This window comes from Puma concolor, chromosome B2 (genome assembly GCF_028749965.1).
Source record: "Puma concolor isolate L17-30 chromosome B2, mPumCon1.1.hap2, whole genome shotgun sequence".
Lineage (NCBI taxonomy): Eukaryota > Metazoa > Chordata > Mammalia > Carnivora > Felidae > Puma > Puma concolor.
Window position 1 is genome coordinate 93,344,002 of NC_141671.1, and position 20,200 is coordinate 93,364,201.

The 20,200-nt window shown below is 34.5% G+C and overlaps 1 protein-coding gene across 6 annotated transcripts in view; it reads left to right on the forward strand.

The window, feature by feature from the left end:
• GRIK2 (glutamate ionotropic receptor kainate type subunit 2) overlaps positions 1 to 20,200 on the forward strand; it is a 670,394-nt gene that overhangs the window by 422,088 nt on the left and 228,106 nt on the right. The gene's annotated exons all lie outside the window — the stretch shown is intronic.

Consider the following 20,200-nt stretch of genomic DNA (forward strand, 5'->3'; position numbering starts at 1 on the left):
CATCCCCTAAATGGTGCTGCGGCTTCTGCCATAACATCAACAAAAGCAGATTTCTAGGCTTCAAGTCTACCACTGCAATACATTTTCCCTCTGATTCTTCTCTTCCCATTGTCACAGATGGACTGTCAAGCATGTGGTTCTTCTTTATAAGTTGCTAGCATCGGGCTTGGAAACGCAGATACTGCAGCTTCACAAAGAAAAAGGTTTTCATTCTTAGCAACCCCTACACCATTTCTAAGCAGTTTGAAATATGTATTGTGGAGATAATAAGATCAAAATATTTTGAGAAAGATATAGTAAATATACACACACAAGTACTACTTGAATGTTAACGTCTGAGATGAGAGTGCCCATTCAAACTCAGACTCCTCTGACCCTACTCCTCTACCTACTTGTTGAAAAGCAACCAAACCTTTTCTCACCATGTTGTTTCTTCTCTTTCAGGGTGTCTGCTGGCACTACATTTCTCTTTCTTGCTCATGCTTTAATAGCTCAACGTATTTTACTTCAAATAACTATTAATATTCTCTTAAGCCTCCAGATTAACTAGATAAACATAAAACTATTGGTGGTGGCACCATACAGAAAGAAAGCTGTTTTAATGTGAAATTAGGCATAATTTTTAAAACCCTAGGATCTTAATTTTTAAGGGTTTTGGAAGTGACCAGAACCTCCCTTTTTTAACCACGTAATTTCTCTCACACACATATGCTTTCTTCATCCTTCTTTATTAAATCTGCTTTAAAAATGCCAACATAATAAAGATTAAGTATTTTTATTTTGTTGTGATATTATTTTCCATCGCCAACATTATTTTCAGTATTGTGATTTTTTTGAAGCTTATTTTATCATGAACAATGTATTAAGTTTGGTATGGAAGAATGAAGAGAGAAATCTGAATCTCTGGTTCAGCTAAACCACAGCAAACGACATGGAAATGCAGTATTTTTGCTCTAGCTTTCTCATTGTCAAAGATATTATCACAATAGAACCATGTAAACTTATACAATCTAAATTTCAGCTGCATCCTTGATCTGAGCGGATGTTCAGTATCAAACTTAACATGCACCAAACCTCCTCCTTCAATTCAGGCCTTACCACACCTCTTCCAAACTCTGTTCATGTTTCCAGTACTTTTCTATTCATTCAGAGCAGAGGTTTGTTTCTTAGATACCTCAGTCTCTTTAAACCCCATATTCACAATTCAGATAACAGAAAGAGAAAATAAGATGAATTATTTTAAGAGAGTTTAGCAAAAAAGTGAGTCAAGGAACATTCTGAACAAGTGAGAACGGTTTGTTTGTGGGTACTATGGAATGGGACATTTATAGAGTCTGAGTTGAGAGGCATTGTATCAAATGGGAAAGGGAAAAGATGGCAACATTGAAAAATCAAGTATGAGATTTATTGGGGGTGGATTACATGTGGGGCGAAAGAAGTGGAGGAATATGGATGAGGACTTCAGGTTAAAAGTCTGAGATGTGGCATTAGCCTTGCCACAGAGCATGATAAGGATGTTGGGAAGGGAGATAATGAGCTCTCTTTAGTCATCTATGAATGGAGATGTTGGCAATAACTTGTGTATAGTCAAATCTTGATTATTCATGTAAGGGGATAATAAATTAGATTCAGAAATGAGATGCAGTTTGGAGATTAGCTAATAGGTGCAGTCTCCTTTCCCATCAAACCTTTTACAGGAAAAGCAGTGAAATGGCACACTTGATTGATTTGAGCTTGAGGTTTATTTTTTTTTCTCTTTCTTTTTCACTAAGGAATTAAGCTAATGAAATACTTAATGGCCAAAATAGATACAAAAATGGTAAAAACCAAAATTTCCCATATAAACTGATAATTCAGTCGATGGAAGGAATTAAATAGCAGATCAGTATTTACTTAAATATAAATGATAATCACTAAGCCAAATCCTCTGAAATCAATATTACCCTAAATTAGTATCTTTCCTGAAATATTTTTAACAGCACAACTAGCAAAACTCTGTTTTTCTTAAGTTAACTTCAACCTATTACTTTCTTATTATTTCTATAGCTATTTCTGTAGATATACAGTTAAAAAAACTTTTCTTGGAATGACAGTTATGGCCAATAAAGACTTGGATATTTTGGGCATTGCATAAATTTTTGGTAGTTACTCTTTTGAAAATAGGTAAACACAGTTTGCTGCAAATAAGAACATAGTGATTGTGCCTACAGTTGTGCACTAAAGAATTTGTGTGTGTATTGTGAGAATGAGTTATTAAAAAGAATGTCTTGGGGGGCCTGGGTGGCTCAGCTGGTCAAGCATCTGCCTCTTGATTTTGGCTCAGGTCATGATCTCATGGTTTGTTTGATTGAGCCCTTTGTTGGGCTCTGTGCTGACCATGTGAGCCTGCTTGGGATTCTCTTTCTCCTGCTCTCTCTCCCCTTTCTCACTCATGCTTACTCTCTCTCTCTCAAAATAAACATTAAAAAAAATAGAAGAAGAATGTCTTTGCTTAGTAACTTTGCAAAACAAAATCAGAGAAAGGAAAGGAAACTTTATAGATTGTTTCAGATTGCACTTAAATTCTGAAAAACAAAAAAAAGGTAAAAGGTAAATAATAAACATGGTTTACTAAAGTTATTAAGGTAAATTTTTGCTCTACAGGCCTGCTACACTATTGTGTTGGTGTTTTAAAACGTAAGTTCCAGATTATAATAGTTATTCATTTTCTATCCAGGAAGTTTATGTGAAAGTGCCTTTTAAAATTTTTGTTTTCAATGTTTATGTATTTTTGAGAGAGAGAGAGAAACAGACTGTGAGCAGGGGAGGGGTAAAGAGAGAGGGAGACACAGAATCTGAAGCAGGCTCTAGGCTCTGGGCTGTCAGCACAGAGCCCAATTTGGGCTCGAACTCACAAACTGTAAGATCATGACCTGAGCCCAAATCGGACACTTAACTGACTGAGTCACCCAGGAACCCAAAAAGTCCCTTTAATAACATCTTGAGATATTGAAATGTGGCGTGTTTTCCAGTCAAGAGAACAATACATAAGCACATGTGGAGATTCTCTCATTGGTAGTTTTTGGTCCTAACAAACCAGTCATCCTTAGTATTGTCTTTTCTTAAAAATATAAGTTGTTCTGATTGTAGCTGCTAGGTTTTGTTCACTTTTTCTCCTGGTATTCTCACTTCCAATTATGATAACCTGTAGTGCACCACAGGCTTCTGACAAGAATGCTAATTAGGGATGGCAGCATTATGGTGAATAGAAGGAATTTGAAAGACCAGGACTCAGACAATGGCAAGACCTTTCTTAGCTCTATGACAGTAAAAGCACAACAGTTGGAATGGCACAGCCTAAAGAAAGAAATCAAGAACACTGCCCTGTCAGTGGAGTAATAACAATCAACTGTGCTGTTATTTGTGCTTATCTCCTGCTTATATTTTCTGGTCATTTCTTGTGACTGTGTATTGGAAAATATTTTTAGTTTGTCCAGTTAAGTTTCTACATATTTTTCCAACATTTAGAGTCATATAAATCACTAAAATATAATTAAATACTAGTAGTTGAGTTTATGGGAAACTAATTCCCTTAAATATATTATCCATTTCCATTTTTAAGATTGAAGTTTACTATAGACATTGATGAAATTTCCTTAATTTAGCTAACAAAAAAATAACAATACTATTTTAGATTGAATAAAATGTAGTTTGGACAGTGGTGGTAAAGAAGTGAGATTAAAGGCTTGAAATTGCCTGCAGGCTTTGGATAAGTATAGGAAGTTATCAAACCAAATAGTCATTGATCTTTACAAATGCTAATGATACTAGATTCTTGTTAAATGTCATCAGGTTTAAAAATACCATTTTAAATGAATGTAAATGAATGCCTTATAAATGAATCACATATATAATATAACAGTCTCCACTTCTGAATTTCTTTTTAAATACTTTATAAAATATGGTCAACTAAATAAGCACTTAAATATATTTTATTTCATAATGTTGATAGGGAATTCTTTTATTTTTTAATCAACTTCTAATTATGAGATTCAGTTTCTTTCATCCTCATTAACAAAAATTAGCTAATTAAAAATGAGGCTCTCTAAGATTTCTCACCATCATAATAAAAATTTCCATGAAATCTTCTTAAATAACAACTATATATATATATATATATAAATATATATATATCAACATATGTGTATATATATATCAACTATATATATATGTGTGTATATATATATATATATATATAGGAAGCAATTTAGGGTAAATATAATAACTATTTTCAGAGAAAAAAATGCAAACTGTTTTAAGTTAGAGCATAAGAATATCACTTTTTTATTCTGCTAGGAGGTATTAGACCATGGTTTGGCTTCTCACCTGCTAGAGGCTTGGCACCTCTATACCAGCTGTCCTGCAGGACATTAGGGCTGGACAGTTGCTGTAGAAGGGCTACCTACAGGGTCCCCAAGTCAGATCTAAAGAAGAACAGAAGCTGAAGGAATAAAGCCTAACATTTCCCTTTGTTAAAAGCCTGGTTTTCTGTTTAAGCTTACCCTCTATTGTTCATCTTTAATTTACTCTGTCAGTACTGAGTTCCTTTTCTAAATTCTGGTGTTGCTTTTATAGCGTAAATTATTAGAACTGTCTGCAAATTTGTAATCAAAGTACTCATGAGATGTCTATAATGAAGCTGTCTTCATCAACATTATAAAAGATATACTTCCTCTTAACTTTCCAATAAAATTCTCAAGAAGATTCAGGAAAAGAAAATCAACATAAAAACAACAAAGCCATAGTGATATTATAAGCTCAAGGTAAAAGGAGACACAGGCCATAATTGCAGTAGAATATCCATCAAATAAAATTTATGGTTACATATTGCTGATTATTTTCTAAAATAGTATGTTGTGGACCTTACTTATGAGTTTGTGGAAATATTTCTATGTTTAAGAGATCTGTAATTTATTGTCTTTAGTCATTTAGATATTTAATCGTACATTGTATAGATAGCTATAATTTCATCTTTTTCTTCACTAATTTTTAATTCCTTTTGTTTTATTTTTATTTGTATTCAGTGAGAACTTCATTCCCTGAGACTGTTTTCCTTATTTTAATGGTCTTTTCTTTTCTTGTTATTATATGAGAATAGATTTATTCTCAAGAGGACTTTTTATACCTAGTTTTCTTTTTTTTTTTTTTTTTTAATTTTTTTTTTTTTCAACGTTTATTTATTTTTGGGACAGAGAGACAGAGCATGAACGGGGGAGGGGCAGAGAGAGAGGGAGGCACAGAATCGGAAACAGGCTCCAGGCTCTGAGCCATCAGCCCAGAGCCTGACGCGGGGCTCGAACTCACAGACCGCGAGATGGTGACCTGGCTGAAGTCGGATGCTTAACCGACTGCGCCACCCAGGCGCCCCTATACCTAGTTTTCAAGTTAATTATTTTTCTTTTTTTTTTTTTAATTTTTTTAACCTTTATTGATTTTTGAGACAGAGAGAGAAAGCATGAACGGGGGAGGTTCAGAGAGAGATGGAGACACAGAATCTGAAACAGGCTCCAGGCTCTTAGCTGGCAGCACAGAGCCCGACGCAGGGCTCGAACTCACGGACTGTGAGATCATGACCTGAGCCAAAGTCGGACGCTCAACCGACTGAGCCACCCAGGCGCCCCTCAAATTAATTATTTTTCAATAAAAGCCATTAAATATTTTTGAATACATTGGACATCTATACAGGTTATCATTAATTTTTCTAGTTACACTTATTATTCTGATGAATATATTAATAAATTTCTGAATGGTAATCATGGTCATATTCTGGAAATAAGCTATTACTGGTTATAACTAAAACATATTTCAATGGATAGCTATGTATTGTTTGTTCTATTATTTTTAGGTATATTCAGTAGTGAATACTCCATCGTTACAACATATAACTATTTTCTTGGCTTTTTTTTTTTTTGTCAGTATTATGCTAACTTCATTTAAGAAGAAGGGAACTCATTTCTCAGCATTTGCTGTGCTCTTAAGTAGCCTGTGTATCATGAAATCATTTGTTTTATATTAGGTTAAAAATAAAAGTTCCACACTATTTAGATATGTTCTGGAAAGATTTCTGAAATACTATAATTTCTTTTATGGTTATTGACCTATTCATTTTATTACTTTTTTTGAGTCACTATTATGTCATACATTGATACCATAGCATACCATAATTTGAAGGTATTCAAATTTATTAACATAGATTTTCACATAATGTCATCATGTAAGTTTTATAATCTACCTACTGAGTTCCTTTCTCATGTACAATTCTGTGTTTTAATTTTTTTTCTTAGATTTGATTAAAAGAAATTTTATCAATGTTGCTTTTACTAAAAGATGTTTATATCCTATTCATTGCTTCACTTATTTTTTTCTATTTCCTTATTTTCCTCCTTCTGCTTTTTTGTGTTGTTTAGTTGTCAGTTTTCTAGCTTTTTATTATATTAATGTTCCATTTACTTTGTTTTTAATTATTTAATGAAAAATTCATACAGGCTGAATTTTTCTCTGAAAAGAGCTTTGAAGATGATTCTTCTTCCTCCTCCTTCTCCTTCTCTTCCTTCTCCTTTTCTTCCTCCTGCTCCTCCTCCTCATTCTTCTTCTTGTTCTTGTTCTTTTTCTTGTTCTTGTTCTTGTTCTTGTTCTTGTTCTTGTTCTTCTTCTTCTTCTTCTCCTTCTCCTTCTCCTTCTCCTTCTCCTTCTCCTTCTCCTTTTCATACTTCACCTTCTATTCCTCCTTCTTCTTGTTAAATGACAATAGCATAGCTTTATGGTTAACAGAAAACCATGGAGTCAAACAGAATCTTCATCTCTCAAACTACACAGGGCTTAGAAATTCAGGTACTAGTCATTATATAATACTTTAAATAATATGCTTTCTGAAAATTCTTTTTAGATTTATTTATTTATTATTTATTTATTTATTTATTTATTTATTTATTTATTATTTATTTTTGAGAAGGAGAGAGAGAGAGCAGGAGAGGGGCAGAGGGAGAGGGAGAGGGAGAGAGAGACTCTTAAGCAGACTGTATGCCCAGTTCAGAGCCCAACACAGGGCCCAACACGGGACTCTATCTCACCAGCATAAGATCATGACCTGAGCTAAAATCAAGAGTTGGGTGCTTAATGTATTGAGCCATCCAGATGCCCAGGAAAACTCTTTTTAAATTTTACACACTTCTTTAACTGTATTGAGAGAAATTTAGACTTAACTTAGATTTACTGAATGTAGTATTTATGGTTTTTATAAATGTCAACTTTGCCATTCTTTGGGCTATTCTTTGGTGTCAGAAAATACTTTTTCCTTTTTTTTTTTTTTAATGAATAGTGTATGTATGGTAACTTTCAGTCTTTTCATAAATTACATGGAAAAATGGCTAAAATATAAAATTCTTATTTTTCAAGAGTTTTTCCTTGAAAACACTTATTATTTTTTTCATTGGTGTAATCCTCCTTTTCTGGTTACCCAGTTTTATTTTCCAAAATTAAATGCTTACAAAACTACTTCTTCCTTTACCTTTGTGATTGATTTTTATATATTTATTTTGGCCAGGGTGGGCCTAGGTAAAATTTTTTTAAATCAATTTGTGGCTTTCTATGAAAATACCACTAATTTCATCTTTAAATGTTCTTACCAAGCTTCAGAAAGCTTCTCTTCATAGGCACCGGATTACATACAGATTTCTTTTACGTCTTTGGAGGCATACCTTGAAGCCATGTGCTCTGTTCAAACTGGCCTTCTTCTGCCTTCGGCTGTTACCCAGCTATCATTCTGAGACTTCCCTTTACTGTAATCCTGACAATTTTGTTTGCCTTTCTCCTTTACTGGAGACCCATTTCCTGGATCCTAGGACTTTTTAAAATTATTATTAGTTTTTAATTTGTTAGAATGTAAGCGATAATGGCATCCTGAGGAAGGTCACATGAGAGGCAAACATTTTAGACTTGTATATTGAAAAACATTACTTCCTATGTACAGAATTATATGTTGAATTCTTTGGATGGCATGGCTCCATTTGTCTTCTCTTGTTACAGTTCTTCAGATGTTCATGGTTGTTCTGATTCCTGATCCTTCATATGTGGACTGTATTTTTCTTTCCTACAGACAATTTTAGGATCATCTTGTTATTTCTGAAGTTGGAAATTTTGCTAATGATATGATAGGGGGTGTGGAACTTTTTAAAATTGGCTTTATTGAACATTTTCTAGAGTATAGATCTGTGCTTTTCAGTTATAGTAGCTAATAGCCACACATGGCTATTGATCATTTGAAATTTAGCTAGATTGAATATAGATATGCTGTTAGAACAGAATAAACACTTGCTTTCAAAGATTTGATATTAAAAAGGAATAAAAGTATCTCAATTTTATATTGATTGTATGTTGAAATATAATATTTTGGATATATTAGGATAAATAAAATGTATTATTAAAATTAACTTTATCTTTTATTTTAACTCTTTTTTTTTTAAGTTTGTTTATTTAATTTGAGAGAGAGCAAGCACAAGCAGGGGAGGAGCAGAGAAAAGGAGAGACAGAATCCCAGGCAGGCTCTGTGCCATCAGCACACAGCCCGATGTAGGGCTTGAACTTACAAACTGTGAGATCATGACCTGAGCTAAGATCAAGAGTCGCATGCTTAACCAACTGAGCCACCCAAGCACCCCAACTTTTTTTTTAATGTGGCTACTAGAAAATTTTAAATTACACATGTGGCTCCTATTTGTAGCTTGCATTATGTTTCTATTCAACAGCACTTGTCCAGAATTTTGCTGGGATCATTCAATCTGGAAATACATATTCTTTGGTTCTAAGATATTTCAAAATATTATTTATTTAATAATATCCTCTGTGCCTTTTTCTCATTGTCTCTCTCCCTCTGCATGTCCGTTAACCGGTTATTAGATATTTCAGCACCATGAAAATACTAGACAGTTTTTGGTTTTTTGTTTAAATGTTAATGCCCAGGTTCCATACCCAGACGTTCTAATTTACTTGATGAGCTCCTGACATTAGTATAGTTTGAAATCTCCTCAGATGATTTTAATAATTCTCTAATTTTCTCATGTAATTTCATCTTGTTGTTTATTAAATTCTATTTTCAGAAAGAGTTCCTCAACTTTGTCTTCTAGTCCATCAATTGTTTATATTTTTAAAAATTTTTTAAGTTTATTTACTTATTTTGAGACAGAGACAGTGCAAGTGGGGAGGCACAGAGAGGGAGAGAGAGAGAGAATACCAAGCAGGCTCCATGCTGCCAATGCAGAGCCCGATGCAGGGCTTGAACTCATGAAACCACGAGATCATGACCTGAGTTGAAACCAAGAGTTGGACGCTTAACTGACTGAGTCACCCAGGCACCCTTCAACTGTTTATATTTTTAAGATAATTTTTAGGGCAGTTTAGGTTCATCGCAAAATTGAGAGGAAGGTACAGAGATATCCTATATATCCTCTACCTTCTCACATGCTTAGCCTCCTGCATTATCAACATCCCCCACCAGAGTGGTGCATTGGTTACAATTGATGAAACTACACTGACACATCATAATCACCCAAATAGTTTATATTTCGATTCACTCTTGGTGTTGCATATTCTGTGGGTTTGGACAAATGTATAATGACATATATCTACCATCAGGGGTATCATATGAAGTATTTTCAATGCCCTGAAAATCCTCTGTGCTTTGTCTCTTAACCTCCCTACCCAATGCCTGGCAACCATTGATCTTTTTATTGTCCCCATAGTTTTGTCTTTTCCAGAATGTCATGTATTTGGAATCATGCAGTATATAGCCTTTTCAAATTGGCTTCTTTCACTTACAAAATTCACTTAAGATTCTTCCATATCTTTTATGGCTTGGTAACTCATTTCTTTTTAGTGCACTTTATTTATGTTTACTTTCACTTTTAATTTTTAAAAGCTTTCATACATTCTGGTTTTTCTTAGTAGCATTGATTTATTATATTTGCTTTTTTGAAGTTTTTGTGTACCCCTTATATTGTTTCTTTATCTGTGTTTTTATTTTTCTGTTTTGTTTCTATCTTGATGTTAGAGGCTTCACTCAAATGTCCATTCACACTTTAAAGTAAGGCACCATAGATGGATCTGACCTTCCATCTGGAAGGTCTAACAAATACTTAAATCTATGTATCTATTCTCTTTGTTGCATAAGTTCTGAAAGGAATCCTACAGCCTGGCAGCTAGCATTCTCAATTAAGAAGGGAGAACTTACTTTTTACTGATGTAAACTTTTTTAAAATTAATTACTTAATTAATTGATTAAATTTATTTGTTTATTTTTCCATGTTTATTTTTGAGAAAGAGAGACAGAATACAAGCAGGGGATGGGCAGAGAGAGAGGGAGGCACAGAATCCAAAGCAAGCTCCAGTCTCTGAGCTGTTGGCACAGAGCCTGATGTGGGACTGGAACTCATGAAATGTGAGATCATGACCTGAGCCGAAGAGACGCTTAACTGATGCCACCCAGGCACCCCTGACTGATGTAAACTTCAATTTATTCCTCTAGCTTTTAACATGGTTCCTAATTTCTCTGAATCCAGAGTCACTTAGACTCAAATTCTCCTTTAGTTTTCTGCAAGGGTCTGGGTATGAGAAGATAAATAGTTTTCTAGAAATGTATTGGGGATTTATCTATTTTTCTTCTAGTTGGTACAGGATATGGATCTCTGAGCAAGGGCTTTTCATGGAGAACAGACTAAAACATTTTTCCAGCTGCCTCCAGGAGACAAAGACTGCTTGGTTTCCTGTTCCTTACATTTAATGTCAATTCTTTCAAAATGATAGGTGGAGTTTCTTCATCAATTGCATTATAACTCTGTATATTGTCAATAATTAAACTTAAAAAGGTCATGAGTTCCAGCTGAATGGGTAGAACAACTTGACCACCCTCCCCTGCCAGTCAACACACTAATACAATGACCAAAGAGTGGTGTCACCTATGTCTAACAAGAAAGCAGACTGAATTTTGGATCTACAGTTTTCCATTGCAAGAAGTCATTCTTCTTTTTTAACTAGAATTCATTACAACATCCAGCCCTTGTTTTTCACTCTGCTTGACAACTTATTTCTTTAGAGCTAAATGTAACATGCTTTCTTTCTTAAGTAGAAGGAAGCCATTTTTGATGATGATTATGCCTTTGCTCCAGTGTTTTTACAACATACCAACAATGTCAGTTATCCTTCACACATATTTTCTGTATACTTCTGATTCCATGCCCTCAACTTTTGGCAAGATTCTATTATTCTTACTGTTCACTGTTGTGAGCTTTTCCATTTTGCCCATAGCCTCAGAACTACTTTGGTAAAGAGCTAGGAGAGGCAGTGCCAGTGTTTGCTTTTCACAAATCCTTGAGCTATAATAACTATAAGTAATCCACTACAGTTAGAGCACAGAGAATGTGGAAGGGAAGTGATTGATGAAGGTGAGCAGGCGGGCAACAGAATAAAAGAGTAGAAGTTTTGTAGGTCTTATTTTAATCTACTTATGATGGGGCAACTTTGAAAGATTTTAAGTACATAAACAAATATTATCAAGACAGGACTTTTAAAAATCTTAGAATTGGAGATAGAATTGTAGTTCATGAGATAAGATTTGGTGAGAACAACCAGGAGAATATTACGAGAGTGAGAGCTGATAAAGTCCAAACTGTGGCAATATCTGAAGGGTTGGCTATCAATCACAATATATACAGAGTAGAGAATGGAAGACCTATAGTAACAGTTTACAAACTGGAGTTTAAGAAGAGGTCAGAGGTTAGGAAGACTTTTCTTTTTCTTTTTTTTTTTTTTTAATTTTTTTTTTCAACGTTTATTTATTTTTGGGACAGAGAGAGACAGAGCATGAACGGGCAAGGGGCAGAGAGAGAGGGAGACACAGAGTCGGAAACAGGCTCCAGGCTCTGAGCCATCAGCCCAGAGCCCGACGCGGGGCTCGAACTCACGGACCGTGAGATCGTGACCTGGTTGAAGTCGGACGCTTAACCGACTGCGCCACCCAGGCGCCCCTAGACTTTTATTTTTCTGATAAACATTGCTGGAAACATTATTGGTGTAAAAAAGCAGAATTGGAGTAATAAAAGATGAATTTAATTTTAAATATATTTAAATTTCATGTGGTATATTTATCTGGTTGACAGTTAGATATGTAGTCCCATAGCTGAAGAATGATCTGGGCTGGAAATGAGATTTGGAGTCATCAAACTAGATGGAAGTTGGCATCATGAATATAGGTGATATTGTCAACTTAGAGAGCACATGCGTATTTTCAGTGATCTACACTATTGCATATTTCTTTCCTTTCCCGGTATTTCTATGGATTCTCTTCTAAAACTTGCTACATTCTTTCTGGTTTAACAAATAACTACAAATTCAGTTCTACACAGGAAGATAAGAAAAAAAATACACTGTCTTTTGAGTCAGGTTCAAGAATCATTTATTCGTTTTGAGGAGGGGTAGTTGTAAGATGACTATCATGAGACTTTCAAGACTGGTAAGTCCTGAATTATGCCAGGTACCCCCAACCTAATTTTACTATCTGATCAATATCTGATTCTCAGGTTCTGATCTTCATTTTTTCAATCCCAACTTGATTACTTGACTTTGATTCCTAATTGCTTCTCTTTATTTGAAATTTAACTGATAACTCTTAATGACAGACTATTTCCTAACCCCACCACAATAACTCAAAAAGAAAGGTACAGACTTTTTCTCCTGGTAGAAAATGTCTACGTATTTTGCTTTACTGTCATCACTAACATGATTTCCCCTAGAAATCCTGAATAATGTGTGAGTCCCCAGGCCCTTATCCATTTATCAGTCAATGTATTTCATTAGGTACACTTCTTATAAGGCATTTATGCCATTAATTAATGTCATTAATTAGATGCCTAAACAAGAATGAGTATTATTAACTTGGGTCCTATAAATTTTATGTTCTGAGTTCTCTTAGCTTTGGTTTTATGTGGTAGTTGGTTAAAAAAAACCAACTCATGAGTTTGTTTTCACCATCTTGTTGAATAAACCAATATAGGACAAACAAAATATTTTTCACCACTTCATCTGAGAAGTAATAGAAAAGAAATGCCTTTGGCACATAGCTGTTTGGAAAATATTTCATATTGTATGTATAATATTTTATACTTCATTCAAATGTAACTAGAGCCACAGACCATAAAATATGTGTTGATTATACGTCACAGCTTTCTGTTCTTTAAAAGTGTCTAAATTTATATTTTGTCTTTTGCACTTTTAAATTTGCAATTTTTGGTAAATATGAAACTCTCTGACATCATAGACAAAATACCACTTTCATAATACAGCAAGCACTTTCTATGCCCTACAGCAATAACATTCCATGTTTATTATTTGGTTACATCAGAATTTCAGAGTATGCTCTACAGTTCTGATAGGTATGTGACACAGGCACACCATACAACTATTCTGTGATTAAGTAGTTTTTAAATTTTTTTTAACGTTTTTATTTATTTTTGACACAGAGAGAGACAGAGCATGAGCAGGGGAGAGGCAGATGGAGAGGGAGACACAGAATCTGAAGCAGGCTCCAGGCTCTGAGCTGTCAGCACAGAGCCCGAAGCGGGGGTCGAACTCACAGACTATGAGATCATGACCTGAGCTGAAGTCAGATGCCCAACCAACTGAGCCACCCAGTCGCCCCAAGTAGTTTTTGGAAAATACTGAGTTAATGTAAATTCATAAGGTTTCTTTATCACTGAATATCTAGTAAGTTCATATGTATTGTGGATATCTCAAAAGAATGAAAACATGTAGAATTTTTACATATTTTTAATTGCAGAATGTTTTCTTGAAAACAAAACTTTGGGGATGATTTCCCAGAAGAATGAATGCACTATGGACATCATTAGGTTAGACCATAATAATTTTGAAGTCCTTGTTGATAAATATGATGAAATTTACTTATATATGCAAATCCAAGGACTGTATGATTGGATGAACCCACCAATGAACAGTATAGGAACAGACCATTTCTACAATTGGTTAATACTTGGTATCTGAATTAAATACCTAATTGAGAAAGGGTTTTTTTTGTAGGTTGCAAGGACAAATGGAAGGCAGAAAATCTGGGATTGATTCTTGAGTCTGCCACTAAGTAGATGATTTTACCATGGACAGGTTACCATAACTTTATAATAAGGGTAATAATAACATGCAACTTGAAGTTTGTATTAAAGATAACAATTTGAAAAAAATATATAACATAGTTCCTGGCACAAAATTACCAGTAAACGATAATATTAAATGGATTCAAAGCAATCTAAAATTAGAGTAATGAATAGTGCTCACATTTATTATTTTCCCCTAAGGCTTTCAAACATCTTCCTCTTATGAAAACTATCATTGTTTTCTTCAGGCCACGCACCAGTAAGATTCTTCTCTATGACTTTACTCACTTCATTTCTCTTGCCGGAGCAACTCTTATTTCTCCCCATTTATCTAATTTGTACTTACTCTACAATCCATTTTTCTGGTGGCCTTTTCTCTGGGATGATTTATCTAACCATTTTGGGACATCTTTACTTTCCTTTTGCTGGCACCTAATGGTCCTTTTATCTATACAATTTATTCCTTAGTCACTTACATGAAAGCATATATTATTAATTTGCATTTTTCTGTGCAAATTCTCTATTTTCAACTAAATTAAAAAGGTGCATAGGAGAAGCAACTGTTCTAAAGTAGGTATTTTCTTTTAAATGATAGGTACTCAATAAATATTTGTTGATTTTATTCATTACAAAGGGCAGCAGCTGAATGTTAAGCTCACCATCCATTACATAAAACATATGCTGCTAACTACTACTGACCATTGATGGATAATTCTCATTGCACAAGGATTTTCTTGTATGACTGTTTCACATGCATATTCAGTGGTCTCGAAGAGGTTGCCATTATCTGTTCAACCCTGGGGAAGGGTGAGGGTACAAAACCAGTTAGTATTCTAATCCATTTTTTAATCATCTTATTTCCACTCTTTTTGGAGAAATGTAAATAGAGCTAGAGGGCAGCTAATATTGGATCCTTTCTAAGACAAAGAGCCTTCAAACTCAAATTGTTGCACTGAATTACAAGAAACAGAATCCTAATGATTGAAAACTCCACTTTGCAATCATGTGATAAATCATGTCCTCCTCCTTTTGGTTTGCTTCATCACTCTCCCAAACATGTGTTCAGATTTATCCAGTAGCTAAATACCGAGAAAATACCTAAAGGGAGAATATTGGGGAAAAATTTCTAACCTCATTTTCTACATCAAAATTGACTTTTAGCTAGATGCTTAAAAATAATCTCAGGAAAGAGAATGTCATTCTAAGCAGGATATGAATTCAAACACTGATGATCCACAATGATTACATCTAGATATTTTTCTCAGAATTTTTCAGGAATAAATATTTTCCTAACTTAAGTCCTCATGATATTATCTCCCCCTATCTTCTTTTCGTTTGTTTTTTCACACTTTCTAGTCACTTAGATCATACAGTGATTCAGAGAATGACTATCATTCTTTCAGCATCCATATGAATCATTTTCTCTCTCCAAAATATTTTCATTTACTCTACTCTTTAAGTCAATAGTTCATTCCTGATTGCATATAGGACTGGCTACATAATTTCCACCCCCAGTGTAAAATGAAAGGAGGATCTCTTGTTAGAAAGGTAGTAAGAATTTCAAAAGGACAGCAGCAGTCTACTAATCCTAGCAAAGTTTCTTTCACAGTGTTGGGCCCTGTCTTCTCCATTGTATATTCTTTACTCCTTTGTCATAAGTTAATTTCCCATATATGCATGAGCTTATTTCTAAACTCGATTCTGTTCCATTGATCTGTGTGTTTGGTTTTATGCCAATACCATACTGTTTGTTACTCTAACTTTGTAGTAGAGTTTTAAATCAGAGGATATGATACCTCTGTCCTTGTTCTTCTTTTTCAAGATTATGCAACTATTTGGGGGTAATTTGCGGTTCCATACAAATTTTAGAAGTATTTGTTCTAGTTCTGTGAAAAATCTTGTGGGAATTTTGATAGAGACTGTATTGGATCTGTGGATTGCTTTGGGAAATATAAACATTTTAACAATATTAATTCTTCCAGTCCATGGAGACAGACTATCTTTCCATTTATTTGTGTGTTCTTCACCTTCTTTCATAAATGTTTTTAGTTTTCACTGTTCATTTAGGTAAGCAGTTTACAATTATACCCTTTTCTTCCTTTCCTGCTTACACAGAGCCTGAAGTCCAGCCAAAGGTAAATGCTTAAGGTCTTTCCTGAGCATACATCCTGCCATAGGCATATGCATGGGCTTCTAGAATTCCTTGATTATGAAGGAGCATTGTATAGCACTAATTCTAAGTATTTCTTTCCTCAGGGAAGTATTTCTTTCTTCTGTTCAGGCATTTTGATCTGCTTCTTGTCTCTGCTGTTATCTTTCACAGGAAGAAATGGCTAATATATTTGCCACTACATGTTCATGAAAACGCCACCTATTAAGCAGCTTCAGCCCTCAGGAAGCTCCTGTGTAGGTGAAACAAAGGCAAACCCTTGAGCCAATCCTTCAGGTCAAAACACAGAATTCCCTTCTTTGAACATGGGCCCATACCATTCCCTCTGGTACCCACAACTTGCACCAGGAATGCAGGCTGCCATCTTCAGTGCTGCTACAGAACTGGTAGTGGAGGACAATAGTTAACAGGGTACATTGATATGCCACAGAGCTCTCCTACCAAAATTCTGCAGTTTTTATCTTTACAAAGCATCCCCCCTGGTTGTTGTAAGTTTTTTATTAGATTCCAGAGTTCCTAAAATGTGCATCCCTAAAAACTGACAGTTTTGCCAGCTTAGTCATTGCTCCTATGGGTGCTTTTGCTCTACAATGGCAGTTGGGTGGTTGCAACCTTACTATCCACAAAGACAAAAATATTCACTACCTGATTTTTCAGTGAAAATTTGCTGACCTCTATACTAGAAATCTTTATATAGAATTAACATAACAATGTTTAATGAATGCATAGATGGATGGGTTGGTAGATAAAATATTAGGTGAAAAACAAAAATATTTTACATTTATATTTTATCATGAAGTTATCAAATGTAGATATAGGTAGCTGCATGTATTTTGTTAAACTTAGAATTGTACTGTAGAAGAGAACGGTAATTCATTGACCATCTTTATAGTTGCTGTTTTTACTTATAGGTCACTATTCCATACAGACATGATGGTGGCTACTTAAAATCAAAACATGCTAATTGGAAATATACATTAGTATTAGAAAGCATTATTATATCATAAGTTGTTGTTGTTGTTTCCAGGTCACATTGCACATTATGTATTCTTAATCTACCCAGAAGTATCTCCTATGAGGGCAGTAGTATAGACCATATTCAGATAGTTACAGTGAGTCAATAACTTGTTTGTTGGGGAAATACCCATCTTCTTAGTATTACTGTCCATGATAATGTCCTTTCATCCTTAATCCTCCTTTTAAAGGAATAATTTTCCACTTTGCATTCTTTTGAGCATTCCAGGGCAAGATGTTGAGGTCTGCTTTTTAATCCCTTATGTTAGTGTGTAAGTTGTATAGTTTTACAGAGCTGACTCACCTTCCCCAGGAGCCAATGGCAGCAGAATCATTGCCCCTACCCTTCATGATGCCCATTCATTAGCCTTCCACTTCCAATCAACTTCACAGCCTCCATCTTGATCTCCACACTCTTTAAAAACCAAGTTGCTGTATTGTAGTATTATTACTTACTGCTTTTAGTCTGAGGGCAGTGATAGGATACACAGAGTATGTATATAAGACTAAGAAAATTGAGGGAGATAAATGATTCTCAGGAACACATAAACTGCTCAGTTTTAAGTTTAATCTCTATAATTTTATTTTAACCTGATGTTATTATTGTAACCATTTTGCCCTTTTCATTTGACCCATAGGAATGCTATTTTTTAAAAAGGGTATTGGTTGGGGCACCCGGGTGGCTTAGTTAGTTAAGTGTCTGACTCTTGATTTCAGCTCAGGTCATGATCTTATGGTTTGTGAGTTTGAGCCCCATGTTGGGCTCTCTGCTGGCAGAGTGGAGCCTGCTTAGGCTTCAATCTCTCTCTCTCTATCTCAAAATAAAACAAATTAAAAAATAGAAAAATAAAAAAGGTGTGTGTGTGTGTGTGTGTGTGTGTGTGTGTGTGTAACAGAGAGAGAGAGAGAGAGAGAGGGAGAGAACCCTATATTCATTAAGGAAAAATTAAGACACATTAAAAATATCTCTTAAATGCTTATACTGTTTTTAATTGAGAATATTGTTACCCATAGCAACTGGAGTTTCAGCTGGTTGCCATTTAAAAGTTGTTTTGTTATGAGGGTAAATTCAGAACAAGATTGAGGCTGAGTATCCATTTCTGTTTTCCCAAATAAATTATTTAAGGGCCACAGTGTCATAGGTCCTGCTCTAAAATAAAACATAATCATGTATTTCAAAGGTATACTGTATGTTGATATTTCCTCTCTGGTAATTAATGAAGCAAAGTAGCCTTGTGAATGATACAGAATATTATAAAATAGACAAGAATCTCAAATTCACTACTAGACTGGGAGTTCCAGAAGGGCAGAAACTTTTCTGTATTGTTTTGTTTTTCACTGTTGTATATCTGATGCCTAAAATGGTACACAATAGTCAATATGTATTTGAATAAATAAATAAATTAGTTTAGCCTTGTCATTGAAATGGCAAGGGATAGTTTATACATCTATAAAATTAAATTGCATTTTTATGTACCTATCTTTTGAATATCATGAGTATGGCAATGATAGTTCAGGGGTTAGCATATGAAAAAATAATTTAGGTCTAGATAAGGTCTGAAGGATATGTGAGTTATAACTTAAGAATTTTAAAGTTTTATTATATTTAAATAAAACATTTTGGTCCCCTCAACCTTAAAACATATTTTACTTTTTTAGAACTTCATTTTGGTTATATTCTTTGCCAACTCCCAGTCTAATGCAGATAAAAATACATGAGTTATTGGGTTCCTTAAAACTGGGTTTGATAGTGGAAATGCTGACAAATCTTTATTACAGATGCCAGTGAAATGAAGTGCTTTTACCTCTAGCAAATGCTGATGTGGAGATTTAAGACTATATGAGAAATCAGTAAAGTTGCCCAGGAGAGTTTTATCATATTATTCATTGAACTCAGTATGTGGTACAGTAATTGCTTCTGGTACCATTTTTCTTTTCCTACATGAGGGTATTATTTATCCTTGTGCTGTATGAAACAGAGAAAGAGAGTCTAAAGGAGAGTCATAACTGGATGTAAACTATCTTGTGACACAATGTAGCTGGAGATAGGAATCACAACTGGAAAATGGTGTCTTACTTATCAGAATTAAATATAGGAAGAATGATATTTGACATTGTGGAGACCCATAAATATTAAAAAGATGCACTCAGACCACATTTTTTTCTAGTGATATGAAAACCTGTTTAAAATATATATCTAAATAGACTTTAATCTCACAGGGATCAACACATTTATTCGCCCCTGACAGAAGTTTTCTTATTAGCTTATAGGTGGTGGAAATCAAGTTAATAGGTAGGATAGTTACTAGGAAAAGCTGAATTAATGAGAATTAAGTAGCATAACAATCTTTAAAATTTTTTGCTCTGCTTTTGTATTTTGTGCACATATATCCATCATGTGCCTCAAATATATTTCATTAAGCACTAACTTAATTTTTTTTTTAATGTGCAAGTGAGTTTGTGTGAAAAACATATCATAAATATTTTGGAACAAAGATTTTAAATAGAGACAATGATGCCTTAATAATGCAAATGCAGTTTTTAGACACACATATTACTACCTTAATCTGTTAGGCTTAAAATTGCTATTTTCACAAATTCTTGAAGAACTTTTATGTTAAAAATGTATTCTTTCTGGGGCCCCTGGGTGGCTCAGTCACGGAAGCTTCCGACTCTTGGTTTCAGCTCAGGTAATGATCTTACCATTCATGAGCTGGAGCCCTCCATCAGACTGTGTGCTGACAGTGCGGAGTCTGCTTGGGATTCTTTTTCCTTCTCTCTCTCTCTTTGCCCCAGCTGCACTCTCTTTCCCTCAACAAAAATA